The following is a 12,849-nucleotide window of genomic DNA, read 5'->3' on the forward strand; positions in this document are numbered from 1 at the left end:
AGAAAGGTGGACTTAAAATAATGTTAAGTAAACTAAAATCTTGCTTCAATTCATTGGCATAAGAAAGGCACCTGCATTTTGCCCTATCTATGTTCAACTGAATGGGACATTGCTGAATAAACATGCATAGGATGTTTTTAATATGATTTTAAATGTTTTTAATATGATTTGCCCTTCCTTCCTCTCAAACTAACAATTATTGGGCTGCACTAAGCTGCCTTGCTCAGTTCTTTATCTGTTGCTGCCTTAGCAAGCACATTCTGAAGCTCGGCAGACTCTTTTCTCCATTCCTTCCAAGAATCTTTTTTTTCTCCAGATGGTTTTCTATTGATCTTCCCCACACCAAAACTAAAAAAAAACCCTATGCAGTTGTGTCTTCCTCACCTCTCTCCCTCCTCTGTTTTCTCTCTCTCCCTCCCTTTTAACAAACTTTACTTCCTGGTCAGCAGCAAAACAAACATCACTCATTGTGATCTTATTTTTAAAATCCCCTTTGTTAACACTCTTTAAACCTTGAGCATGGCTATTAACGTTTTGCCCCACACCAAACAAAAGATTACCGTCCTTGCATAGCTAGAAGTCTCATATTCAAGACCCAGCGGCGCGCCCACACACCCACCCACCCGGCGGATTCTCTATTAGTTTTTGCGCCGCGGCACACCTACTGCCGTCTCTTGCTTGAACTCTTGTCCTCACACGGAGAGTCATCACAATATAGAAACTGAACTTCCTCTCCTGGCCTTTCGCGACTGGGCGGCCGCTTCATGCACCTGATGCTCTGAATTACGATCGCTTTTGCCCCCAGGACACTTCTTAAGGTACCACAAGCCCCTTAATTGCTTTTGAAAAGTCCCAGGTCTGCTCCTCGGCAAAGAATCGACTCTACGTGCAGAAAACGTCCCACTTCTAGCAACCTGCGGACTGGCTCCCGACAGAAAGGAACCGCCTATACATCCTTTTGCAAGGATCGCAGGACGAAAAGTTGCTTATTAAACTTCCCGCTCGCCTTGCTCAGGCTGCAGCCTGGTGCCTTTCTGTGATCGCCGGGGCAATCGTGCCACCACGCCGTTATGAGAATGCCGGCAAGAGAGTCCCGACTGCTTCCCACCCGCCGCGCCCCAAATTAATCCTTTACCCCTGACCTAGCCCTCGAGATGCTGCAAGCCGCAGGGGGCTGACAGGACCCGCAATCGCCCCACAGACAAACCTCTGGGTACGAAGGCGGAGAGGCGCGGGGCGGTCTGTCTTGGGGCGGCGATATCCTCCCCCGGCGAGAAAGGAACCTCTTCTGCAGGCACCGCACCGGGCGCTCCTGTGTATATCGTACAGCTCACGGGGATTCCCCCAGCAAGAGACAGCAGGGCTGCCGCCGCGGCCAATCAGCGCTCTTGAGCCGCAGATCTCGCCGCCCATTAGCTGGCTAGGAAAAGATCATTTCGGAGAAATCAGACTGTTGTAGCACCAGCGGCAGAGGGGGAAGTCCGACTTCCCTCCCCCCGCCCTCCTTTGCTCAAGCGCTCGGGATGCTGCTTGTCAATCTGCACCGGTTAAAATGTGTGGACTAGGTGGCAAAAGGCCAGGAGGACGCAAGAGCGCGGAGCCTCAAAAGACCCGTGGGGGGGGGGCAACCCTCTCCCCCATCCCACCGCCCTTTACGGTGATAAAACAGGAACCCAGTGGCACCTTGCACACATCATCAGATGCATAGGAGATGCATATTTATTAGGGCGATGCTTTTACGTTCATAATAGACTGAGAGTGGAGAGGGAGATGTTGCAAGCAGTGGCAGTTTTAAAACTGTTCCAACCTGCTAACAGTTGGAGATGGCCTTTCTGTGGCAGCATGGCAAGAAGAAGGCCCCCACTTCTTCACTACATTAGAACAGTATGTTAAAGACTCATTGATAGGCTTTATGTTGGGATTTTGCAAGTATCTGTCCCAAGTAAGTTATAAAAGGGTACTGTTTGTAAGTTGCTGAAGTCACTATTTATGACTTGATCTATTGATTAGCTATTAGTCAGTCAGATAGCCATTGCTTGCATGTTAGTGAGCACATACATCTGAATTTATAAAATTAACTCTGTTTCTTTGTTTGCGCAGACATGACACCAACACCACCAAGACCACGAGCACAAGACAGCAGATAGGTACAAGATGTAACCAAATGTACAATAACGTAGATGTGTAAGTTAGTAAACTCATATATAAAAAGCAACTGAGCATCTGTATCTTCTGTTCAACTCTGCTACGTACCCTACTCACCCTACCCCACTCACTGGAATCACTGGAGTGTTGTGGGGTTTCCAGGCTGTATGGTCATATTTATTCATTTATTATTTCGATTTTTATACCGCCCTATCCCCGAGGGGCTCCGGGCAGTGTACAACAAAATTGATACAAATAAGTTAGGGCAAACCATACAAATGAAACAACAGCAGCCCATAAACCTCCAACATTAAAACATACTGAATTTCATTAAAACAGCGGTAATTTCATAATAAAGGCACCCGGAGAATCCTTTCCTTTAAAACCCTCCCCTAGGGAGCAGTCGGACTCCTCCATAGGAGGATAATCTTGATGGAATCGAACAGAGGCGCCATACTCAGCGGCTGGTTGCTCCAAAGGCCCGGCGGAACAATTCGGTCTTACAGGCCCTGCGGAACTCACCGAGATCCCGCAGGGCCCGGACAGCTGGAGGGAGAGTGTTCCACCAGGCCGGGGCCAGGGCCGTAAAGGGCCGCGTCATGGAGGGGCCAGGAACTACCAGTAAATTCGCCTCTGCTGAGCGCAGAGGGCGACTAAGGACATATTCCAGTAGCATTTCCTCCTAACGTTTCACCTGCATCTGTGATTGGCATCTGGCCCTGGCCCACCCACCCTAGTGAAGGGAGGGAAGGGGTGGCATGCAAGGGAAGGGAGGGAGGGGGCCTGGCATCTGGACATGGCCCACCCACCCTAGTGAAGGGAGGGAAGGGGTGGCATGCAAGGGAAGGGAGGGAGGGGGCCTGACATCTGGACCTGGCCCACCCACCCTAGTGAAGGGAGGGAAGGGGTGGCATGCAAGGGAAGGGAGGGAGGGGGTCTGGCATCTGGACATGGCCTACCTATCCTAGTGGAGGGAGGGGGAGGGAGGCATGCAAGGGAAGGGGAGGGAGGGGCTTGTATAAACTTGATGCTTGATGGAGGCTGCATACTGGTGAGATGTTTCTTTTAAAGCAGAATAGCTTCATGTGCAGAACAGCTTCCCGTCCTCAGGTGAGCACTTCCCATCCTCAGGTGAGCACCTCAGGTGAGCACCCACAAATCTACATATGCAGTCTCTTTGCTCAGGGTGCAGTGTGGCTTCAATGAAATACTGACCAGTGCAAAGTTGCACAGAAATCATGTTTGCATCACCAGGTTTGTTTTTAAATCAGGCTGAAATTTCACAGCAGTATCCTGGGATAGGTTTATGGAAAAGCCAGGGGCATCCTTATTTCTGGGTCAAAAATGAAGGCACTCTTCATTCTTCTACCTTCCCCTGGCCAAAGTTTCCACATTGACTAGGAGCAGCAATGGCTTGATTTGGGTCCCCCCTTTCCAGTCAGGAAGACCTGCTCACATGGATATATATGTTGTGAGCAGGTCTTCCTGACTGGAAAGGGAGGACCCAAAAAGTAACTCTCATTGAGATTCCAGATATACAGCCTCCTCTGAGGTAATTCTACTCATGAATATCTCTATCGGTCCTTGGCCTCCATCTCTGCACCACTTATATTTTTTTCTATACAGAAAATGCTACAAAATTGCCATAAGCCTCCAAGAGAGCCAACCTGAGTAAGCACTAACCCATGTTCTAACCACAAAGAGAAAAAAGAAAGCATTATATGGATGTTCAGTGGAATCATGTTCCTTAGACAGAAACTCTAAGACTGTATGTCAATCTGCTGCTAAATATCACCAGAATTAGCTTCATATATTCCAAAGTGTGCATATGTTCCAAACAGTTCACGGTACAGCCTCCATCTCTTTTGTAGGAGGCCCTGACTGTGGGGAGTAGAACCAGCTCCTGGTGGTATGAATCTGGTTGCTCCCACCTGCCTTATTGGTCCATGGGATTCGAGGAGTGGTTGAAGCTAAGGTTTATTATGCACTTAGGAGGCTGCTGTGTATGAATGTATTTCCCTGAGCGCCACTCTCAATTTCCATTCTCTTTGCACCAAGTGGCACTTTAAGTGCAATTTTAATTTTCTTAACCTCCGGAGCAGGGAAGATTTTCCAGTGGGCACAGTTTTGCCCCACCCATTGAGAGGCATAGAAAAACATGGTCAGTGGAGGGCAGGTCTACTTAATGCTTTTCAATGGGTGGTAGATGAAGCAGCTAAGATTCTTGTATTCAGGTCTGCATTTCTTTGCAGACACCTCATCGGGGAAAAAAATGAGGAAAACTATAAACTGCTGGAATCAGTAGGATGCGCTGAATGCACTTATGTACTCCGCGAGCTGAAAAGGTGCCCAGGATTGGAGCCTGCAGAGCAAACGTCCTGGGGCAACCTTCAGCAAATGGAGGCAGGGAGAGTCCCTTCAGTAGCACACAAAATATCGGGTGCAAGCTGTGGAGGAAACTGACCAGAGAGCTTACCAGTCAGGTGGGGGGAAGCCTCTTTTCTCCTCTGACATCTGTGCTTTTCAGAACAAACATGAGAGGTGGCATTTTTAAAGACTTCCCCAGGACATCTTATTTGCAGTGTGTGGAGTAAAAAGAAGAAATCTCCTCTTCTTAAGATGTTCCCCAGACAGCTTTTTTGTGCTGTGCAGAACAAAGTCCTTCACATAGCAGCAGGTACGTACAGTATGATATTTGTTCAGGAGAGACTTTAGCTTGGATCAGAGGCGTACCGGGGTAAATGGTGCCTGGAGACAAATTGTCTCTGGGCACCCCCCCTGGGGGCGGGGCTCTGCCCCCTTGCTGCCGCTCCTGCACCTGGTCAAGTCTTGCTGCCTCGTTGTCTTCGAGTGCACTTGAACCCACCCAGGTGTGACTGACATGGGCAGGGTGGAGGGTGCCCAGCTCCACACACCCCTCCCACTGCCAGCTTCCTGGTCATGTGGGGGGCTGATTTTGCACCCCCCACGTGACCAGAAGAGTGGCACCTGGGGACAAGGTGTACCCCTTGTCCCTAGGTAGATACGCCACTGGCTTGGATCCAGCTATGTTTCCCACTACCAAAGAGCAACTCTGTTAGTGAAAAAGGAAGTGATTTTCAGTGATTTCTTCCTCCCACTGCAAATCTCTCACCCTGTTCCTAGAGGTGGGGCTTTACTAAACTCTGGGCACATGGCTTTTTTGGGGAGGATGGCAAAGCTGCAGAGACTCCTCTTCTGTGAGTGCTACAGATTAATAGGATGTAATTGTTTGCATTGCTAAGAAGTTAACTTGAATTTAATTGGCCTTGCCATTGTCCAAATCATTCAATTGCTGTTCTTAGATTGTGAAGCTCCTGGGCCATTTTTGCACTGGAAAATGATTCAGTAAACTATTCTGAGCCTGCAGGATATGGCAGATATAAATCAAACCAATCAATAATTGTTATTGCAAAGGACAATACCAGAGCATTGGGTGCAAAGTACAAATTAAAATATAATAAAGAAATAGACATAAAATACTGAGGGGTGGGGGGTGGAATCCAATGTAGCACAGCAATTAGAGTTTCAGACAAGCGACTGAGATACCCAGGTCCTAATCCCCCTTTGTCATGAAAGCTTGCTTGGTGACTGTGGGCCAGTCACATTCTCTCAGCCTAACCTGCCTTTCAGGGTTGTCGTGAGGATAAAATGGAGGTATGGAGAATAATGTAAACTTCTTTGGGTCTCTGTTGGAGAGAAAGGCAGAGTATAACAGTAGTAAACCAATAAAACAAATTAAATGCTGAAAAATGAAAAAAGTGAAGGAGTGTTTGCTAGGCCTGGGCTCAGCTCAATATTCTGTGCTTGGTATGGCCCAGTGCAAAGACTCACAGACACAAACTGCTGTAATTCCCCAGTCCTTCTGCACCTGCAGCTCCAAAGATACAGGAAGGGATGACCACACATTAAACCCACCTCTACAGCAATGTTCTTGCCAGTCCCAAGTAGCAAAAATATGTGGGAAAGCAAACAAGCCTTTAGATTGCGCACAGATTCCTGTGGCTTTTTCATGTGATGTGGTCATTATGGATGGACACACTTGTCACACTCCCCCCCCCCCACAGACCTCTGCTGAAACCTGTCAATAGAAAGCTTGAGAACATAAACTCTTACTGAGTGGATCTGTGATTGCACAGGAAGGAAGTGCAGTTCTAAAATAGATTTGGCTATGACTTTAGAGTAAGGAAGGGAATGCAGTGTTGCCCTAGGCCCTGTAAGATCCTCCTATGAAAGCCAGTGAACAGTAAGGCTACATACAGCTAAGAATTATGGCCATGAACCACACAAGTTGCAGGCTCAGTATTTATATACAGAGAATTCCAATACCACCACATATACTCACATGTGCACATAGGACTATACGGAGCAGCTTCTTGACAATATATAGAAATGGGAGGTCTGTGCCTAACCAACCCCCCCCCCCCCCATGTTCTCATGCATCATTCCCTTTCTGACAAATGAGAGTTATATTCAAGGCACAGCATTACAAGTTGGGTGACGTCTCAGGGTATGCTCAGGCTTTCCATTCCTAAATTGCCTTCATGCTGCCTGCACCTGTGTTCGGTTGGGTGAGAAAGAAGCAAATCAGGCACAGATCACATGAATGATGCCTTGAAGTCTTGAACATGCAAAGGCAGATCTTGCCCAAGTTTTACTGATTCCTTATTCAGTGAAGTATATTCTTCTCTTTCCAGATTAACTCAGTGGGGCTCAAAAGTGCCTAATGTTGACAAATAGCACCCATATCTATGAGAATGATTCAAAGACTTGCGTGAGGCAAGGCTCCATCCATTCTTCAAGGGCAGTTCAATGAAGATTACATTGCATTAGTCAGTCCTTGACTTTACTAAGAATGAAACGCTACTGCCAGATCACCACCTTCCAGAAAGTTTTGTAGCTACTATTCCAGCTGAAGGGGAGGGGGTGTTTTTGGCTATTCCTACAACCACAAAGCTAACAAGATTTCATGACATCATTCAATATGATGGTTCTGTTTGGTCGAACTTAAGACATGGCCCTTGTACCAGCAGCATCAAAAGGCTTCATGTCATGCAATCAGACAAGTCTAGAAGTGGTTACTAATTTTTTCTGAGTGCCAAGAAGGGGTTACTAAAGCAACCTCCCTGCCCAATAGGGACTGGAGGTGCGTGTGTGCGGTGGCGCCACTGTTTGAATCCCACCACCATTGGAACCTGTTATTAAAATTTTTGGATCCCATTACTGCAGTATTCCCATTGGTGTGCTAGTTAAAACAGTTAGTGGGTATTAAGTCATGGGTTTGGCAAATTTTTATATTTGGGTCAGGAAGCAGTTTCACCAAAGTTGCTTAATGTGGAAGCTCTGAGCTTGGCCCTGATGTGAAGCATATTGCACAGCCTCACTACTTCTCCAATGCTCTGACTGCAGGGATTTCCACTTACTCATAGTTATCAAGGATTTGGAGAGAGATATGCTGAATAATCATGATCGTTCTGAATCCCCAGTTTGATCTGACTGAGATTTTTGAAGCCATACTCTGAGGAATATCAAACTAAACCATATTCTATATTTATCTAGGTCAGTGATGGGGAACCTTTTTGAGACCGAGTGCCCAAATTGCAACCTAAAACCCACTTATTTATTGCAAAGTGCCAACGTGGCAATTTAACCTGAATAATCCCCTCAAGCAGGGGCCAGCCTGCTGTAGCCTCCAGCAAGTCCCGCATGTGCCACTCTGCGCTTCTCTAGCATCTCTGCTGCTGTCACGCTTGCTTCTCGGGCCTGGGGCAGCAGCCACCTGGGAGCACAGGCACCCAGGCCCGCTCCAGCTGAGTCCTCCTGATCGCTGAGGAGTACATGCATGACATCCAAGTGCAGTGGCCCAGGCCAGCCTAGATGTGTGTGTGTGGGGGGGGGAGATCCTCCCCACATGACGAACTCTGTGCGTGCGTGCCCACAGAAAGGGCTCTGAGTGCCACCTCTGGCACCCGTGCCATAGGTTCGCCACCACTGATCTAGGTAGTGCTCTGTTACATTTATTGAGGATTTCAGCTATGCTTTGCTTCCCACATTTGATGACATTCAATTGGCCCTCATTGACTCAGTTAAGAGCCTAGGCTAGGGGTTATACTGGATCCAGCATTATTACAGCAAAAGCAAATTAATCCATTGGGAGACCAGGTCTCCTCCTCCTGTTCTGGACCCTGCCACTCCTACTGTTTCTTGGTGAAGCAGGAATAAAATTGAGGGAACTGGCACATGCAGATGCTGCCACATCACTTTCAGTGCAAGCCTGGAAGTGATAGCACCACATTAAGGTGTATACCAGTAGTTACCTGAAAGCAGTTTCAGGTCAGTACTACAGTGTTTCTCCAGCATGGTATGGTGGTTACGGGCAGGTGCACTCTAATCTGGAGGGACCTGGTTTGATTCCCCCCTCTGTCACTTGAGCTGTGGAGGCTTATCTGGTGAACCAGATTAGCTTGTGCACTCTAACACATACCAGCTGGGTGGCCTTGGGCTAGTCACAGTTCTTCGAAGCTCTCTCAGCCCCACCCACCTCATAGGGTGCTTGTTGTGTGGTGGGCTGCTGCTGTTTCTTCTTCTTCGCAGTGGCATCCTTTCCTTATCTTCTATGAAGTGGCATCCTTTCCTTTTCCTATAGTTTAGGGTGAATCCCAAAGCCCCACCTGATCTTAGTGACATCACTTCCAGGTTTGCAACAGAACACACAAGGGACATCGCAGTCTTGGCGCAATGCCTATTTTGTTGTCAAAAGTGCTTAACTGGCAACTCTATAATACAGCTGCATAAAATTATTTCTCCCATGTTCATCTAACCTCAGAGATTACTTCCTACCTTGACTTGGCTGAACTGGTCATGTGGATCCATGCCATAACGATCCTGGGACTATCAGAATGCACTCTGTTTGTGTTTGCTCTTGAAGTCAACTCAGAAGCTCCACTCAGCACATAATGTTGCAGTTTAGTTATGATCAGTGGCCTGGTCATATTTTACCTCTCCTTTGCAGTGCAATCCTGAACATTGTTAAATTTGCTATGAACGACTGACTTCAACGGATTTAGTCAATGGATTTAGTCAATGGACTTCAACAATGTACAACTGCATAAAATAGTACTGCGGTTGTCTAAAGCTTGCAAATTTCATCAGGACTTCTTCCCCAAATAATTAGGTATATTTCTGAATTATTGGTATAGTTTAATAGCAGGGGGATTTTAAAAAAAAGCAGGTTGTTGGAGATACCTAAAATTATTCATATACTGTCATCAGATTTTGCTACTAGGGATTTTTTTTTCTTAGTAACATCGTACTGAGTGTTTAGAAAAGATCCCATGCAAAGTGGTCCCAGAAGCTTTGGGGACATCGCCACAATAAAATAGTGACACAAATATATTTGGAAGCAGCTACTGTTTGGGAAGGATTTTTTCATCAGCTGACAAAGTTGTTGCATGTTCACCAATCCCTGCAAGTTTTTGTACCTGGGCAAATGTTGGGTTAGAAGTTGGTCCATTCTATGTAGAGAAATTTTGAAACATCTGATCAGAGCCTGAATCACCCCATTCATATATGGTGTAGTGATAGAGTTTATAATTTAGATACATTTCCTTATATTTCGTGGGAAACTGTGAGTTTGAGGACTTCCCCAAGATCATCTTAGGGCACTAGGGTTGCCAGCCTCCAAGTGGGAAATGGAGATCTTCCAGAGTCACAGCTGATCTCCAGATGTTAAAGATCAGCTCCCCTGGAGAAAATGGCGGCTTTGGAGAGTTCATCCTTCCCAAACCACACCCTCCTCAGACTCCATCCCTAAATCTCCATGAATTTTCAAACCTGGAGTTGGCAATCCTAGAGGGCACCATGATATAGAGATTGTTGTCCATTTTAGTTGCTATTTCATATTAAAGTTGTTTTAAGCCATTACTCACAGTGCGATCCTAAGGAGAGTTACTCCAGTGTAAGCCTATTGAAATAAATGGACTTAGACTGGAGCAACTCCCTCTAGGATTGAACTGTGAATCTCTGTATGACAATCCAGAAATATTACATGAATTAATTATTGATCTGAATATTTTCTACCTCACCCTCTCAGCATTACAAATTCCAAAGATGGCTTTCGATTTGTATTAAAACAAAAACATTAAATAATAAAAACAGAAACCAGCAATAATGAAATCAGCAACAATCAACAAAAAGTCAGGAAGTTAAGCCTCCAAATAATTTTTAAATAATTTTTAAAAACAACAGAAGTAAAAAAGAAGAAGAAAAGGACTAAAGATCAGGAAGAGCTATTTGCGTGGGTGGGTGTGGGGAAGACTCAACCACATGCCTGGGAAAAATAAGCATTTTTTCACAGGGTGCTGAAAACTAAAACAGGCAATCAGTCACAAACAGGAAGTTCTAGAAATGCAGAAATATGCATAAAATGTCTAATGTTATATTTGTCTAATGTTATATTTAACAGTTTCTCCAAAAGTTTCGGGGAGGCCAAGGTGCTTGTTGTCATGCATGGAGGGATCTGTAATTTTTAGACATCAAAACTGCCTACAACCACATACCATGATAATGTTTTTCATCAGTTCATTCAAGAGCTGGGATCTATGTACAGAAGGCAAGGAGGGTCCACAATGAGTTCCCTTCAGACCCACCCACCAGCATTGCATCCCAAACTGCTCATCACAATCCCCTATATTGGGGATAGTATTTCAGAAGGGTCAGTGGGCTGCAGCAGGAACAGGGAAGTGTGGAAGATCCAATAGCGTGCTCAGCATGATGTAGTGGTTAAGAGCAGGTGGATTCTAATCTGGAGAACTGAGTTTGATTCTCCACTCCTCTACCTGAGTAGCAGGATACTTAGAGTAGCAGCGGTTTATCTGGTGAACCAGATGTGTTTCCACATTCCAACATTCCTGCTGGGTGTTCTTGGGCTAGTCACAGTTCTTTGGAAGGTGTTTGTTGTGGAGAGAGGAAGGGAAAGGAGCTTGTAAGCCACCTTGAGTCTTCTTAGAGGAGAGAAAGGTGGGATATAAATCCAAACTCCTCCTGCTCCCTCTCCTTCTCCTTCAGCTCATAGGTCTTTGGATCCTACTTTGGGATGTCAGCCTGCAGGTGAGACTAGAAGATCACCTGGATTTACATCTCCAGACTTCAGAGATCAGTTTCCTTGGAGAATAGGGGTGCCTTGGAGGGTGGACTCCTATGTACCCTGTCCTCTTCAGGCTTCATCTCCAAATCTCCAGGTTTCTCAGGTTGGGAAACTGGGTCTGGCAACCCCATCCCCTACTGGTGGCTAGGTGGGGGGAACTTGACAATTCTAATCCCACTCCATAGTACCCCCAGGAGCAATTTTGCTTCGGTCATTACCAAAAGTTTAACTTTTTTGGAGTATTGTACAGAAATAATGTATAAAGTTGAGAATATGTTAAATGTATTATCATGTACAGCCTGAGATTAGGATGAGCTGGAAAGACAGTGAAACACATTTAAGAGGATTTAGGGCTAATACAGAAGCCGCAACACACATTTGCCAGGTAAGGTAAATCCAGTTTCCCACATCATATGGAATTCAAATGGCAGTTATACTACCCACTGAATGAACTGTATTGTCATTGAATGAACTGTATTGCTTTCCTAGTTCTTCAGATAGGCTAAAATAAAATAAAAACTCACTATGGACCTTTCAATTCAATTCTTTCCATTTTATTTAAGACATGCTGCAAAACTTAGTTATCTTGGAGAGTATTTGAGAGGTTGAATATTTCTGTTGGTGTTTGTTATTGGAAAGGTGAAACTGTTCATTTGCAATAGTGCATACTTTTAATTAGACTGGCCTTACAGCCTATGTCAGTGGTTCCCAACTTTTTGTGACGGACCCAAGTTTTTAGACTTGGACCAGAAAACTCTGGCCCAATTGCATGGTGCTGGCTGCCAGGCCCAGGCATGCTATAGGATACTTGCAAGTACTGTGCCCCTCTTCTGACATTATTTCCTCTCTCCTGCCTGCATTATTTCCTCTTTCCCTCTCCTCTTTCCCTACCTTTCTTTACACCCACTCACCAACCTACCTTTTATCTAGTCCTCAACTTCAGCAACATTTATTTTTTATTTAATTAATTTTTATCCCATCTTTCTATACAATGGGGACCCAAAGGAGCCTATATCATTCTCCTCCATTTTATTTTTACAACAACCCTGTGAGGTAGCTGTAAATATATGACTGGCCCATGATCACCCAGTGAGCTTCCATGGCAGAGTAGGGCTTGAACCTGGATCTCCCAGATCCTAGTCTGAAACTTTAACCATTATAACACACTGGCTTTAACCATTATAACACACTGGCTGCAGTTGAACATGAGTAAGCAGCAGGGCCTGAGTTATGGAAGCAGATTGCTTGGTGGTTGCTGACAAACCTGGCTCTAGTGAGTCTTTCCTGAATGGCCAAAACAGCCCTGGAAAGACCCCTGGCTTTCACTGATGGTCACCAAGGCTTGGTAGCTGGAAATACAGTTGTAATTAATACCTAAGAAAAAGCCACTGTACCCCGGCTGCCGAATGTAACTAGGCACAATGCTCCTGTGCAAATATTTACTTGATGAAAGTGCAGATGCATAAGGTGCATAAAGGTGCAAAACATACAAATATAGTTGTAGTTGCCTGGCAATGGCCACTGAGAGCATTTGTTTTTTA

General features: G+C 45.6%; 1 protein-coding gene across 3 annotated transcripts in view; it reads right to left on the bottom strand.

The window, feature by feature from the left end:
• Positions 1-12,849, bottom strand: part of IRF1 (interferon regulatory factor 1) — a 61,073-nt gene that overhangs the window by 17,857 nt on the left and 30,367 nt on the right. For 2 of the 3 annotated variants that reach the window (XM_048488420.1, XM_048488419.1), the window contains exon 1: positions 1,208-1,318. The exons of the other annotated variant lie outside the window; for it this stretch is intronic. The gene's annotated coding sequence lies outside the window, so the exon portion shown is untranslated. Of the gene's footprint in view, positions 1-1,207; positions 1,319-12,849 lie in introns of those variants that run through there. 3 annotated transcript variants of the gene reach the window in all.

Source organism: Sphaerodactylus townsendi, linkage group LG03 (assembly GCF_021028975.2).
Source record: "Sphaerodactylus townsendi isolate TG3544 linkage group LG03, MPM_Stown_v2.3, whole genome shotgun sequence".
Lineage (NCBI taxonomy): Eukaryota > Metazoa > Chordata > Lepidosauria > Squamata > Sphaerodactylidae > Sphaerodactylus > Sphaerodactylus townsendi.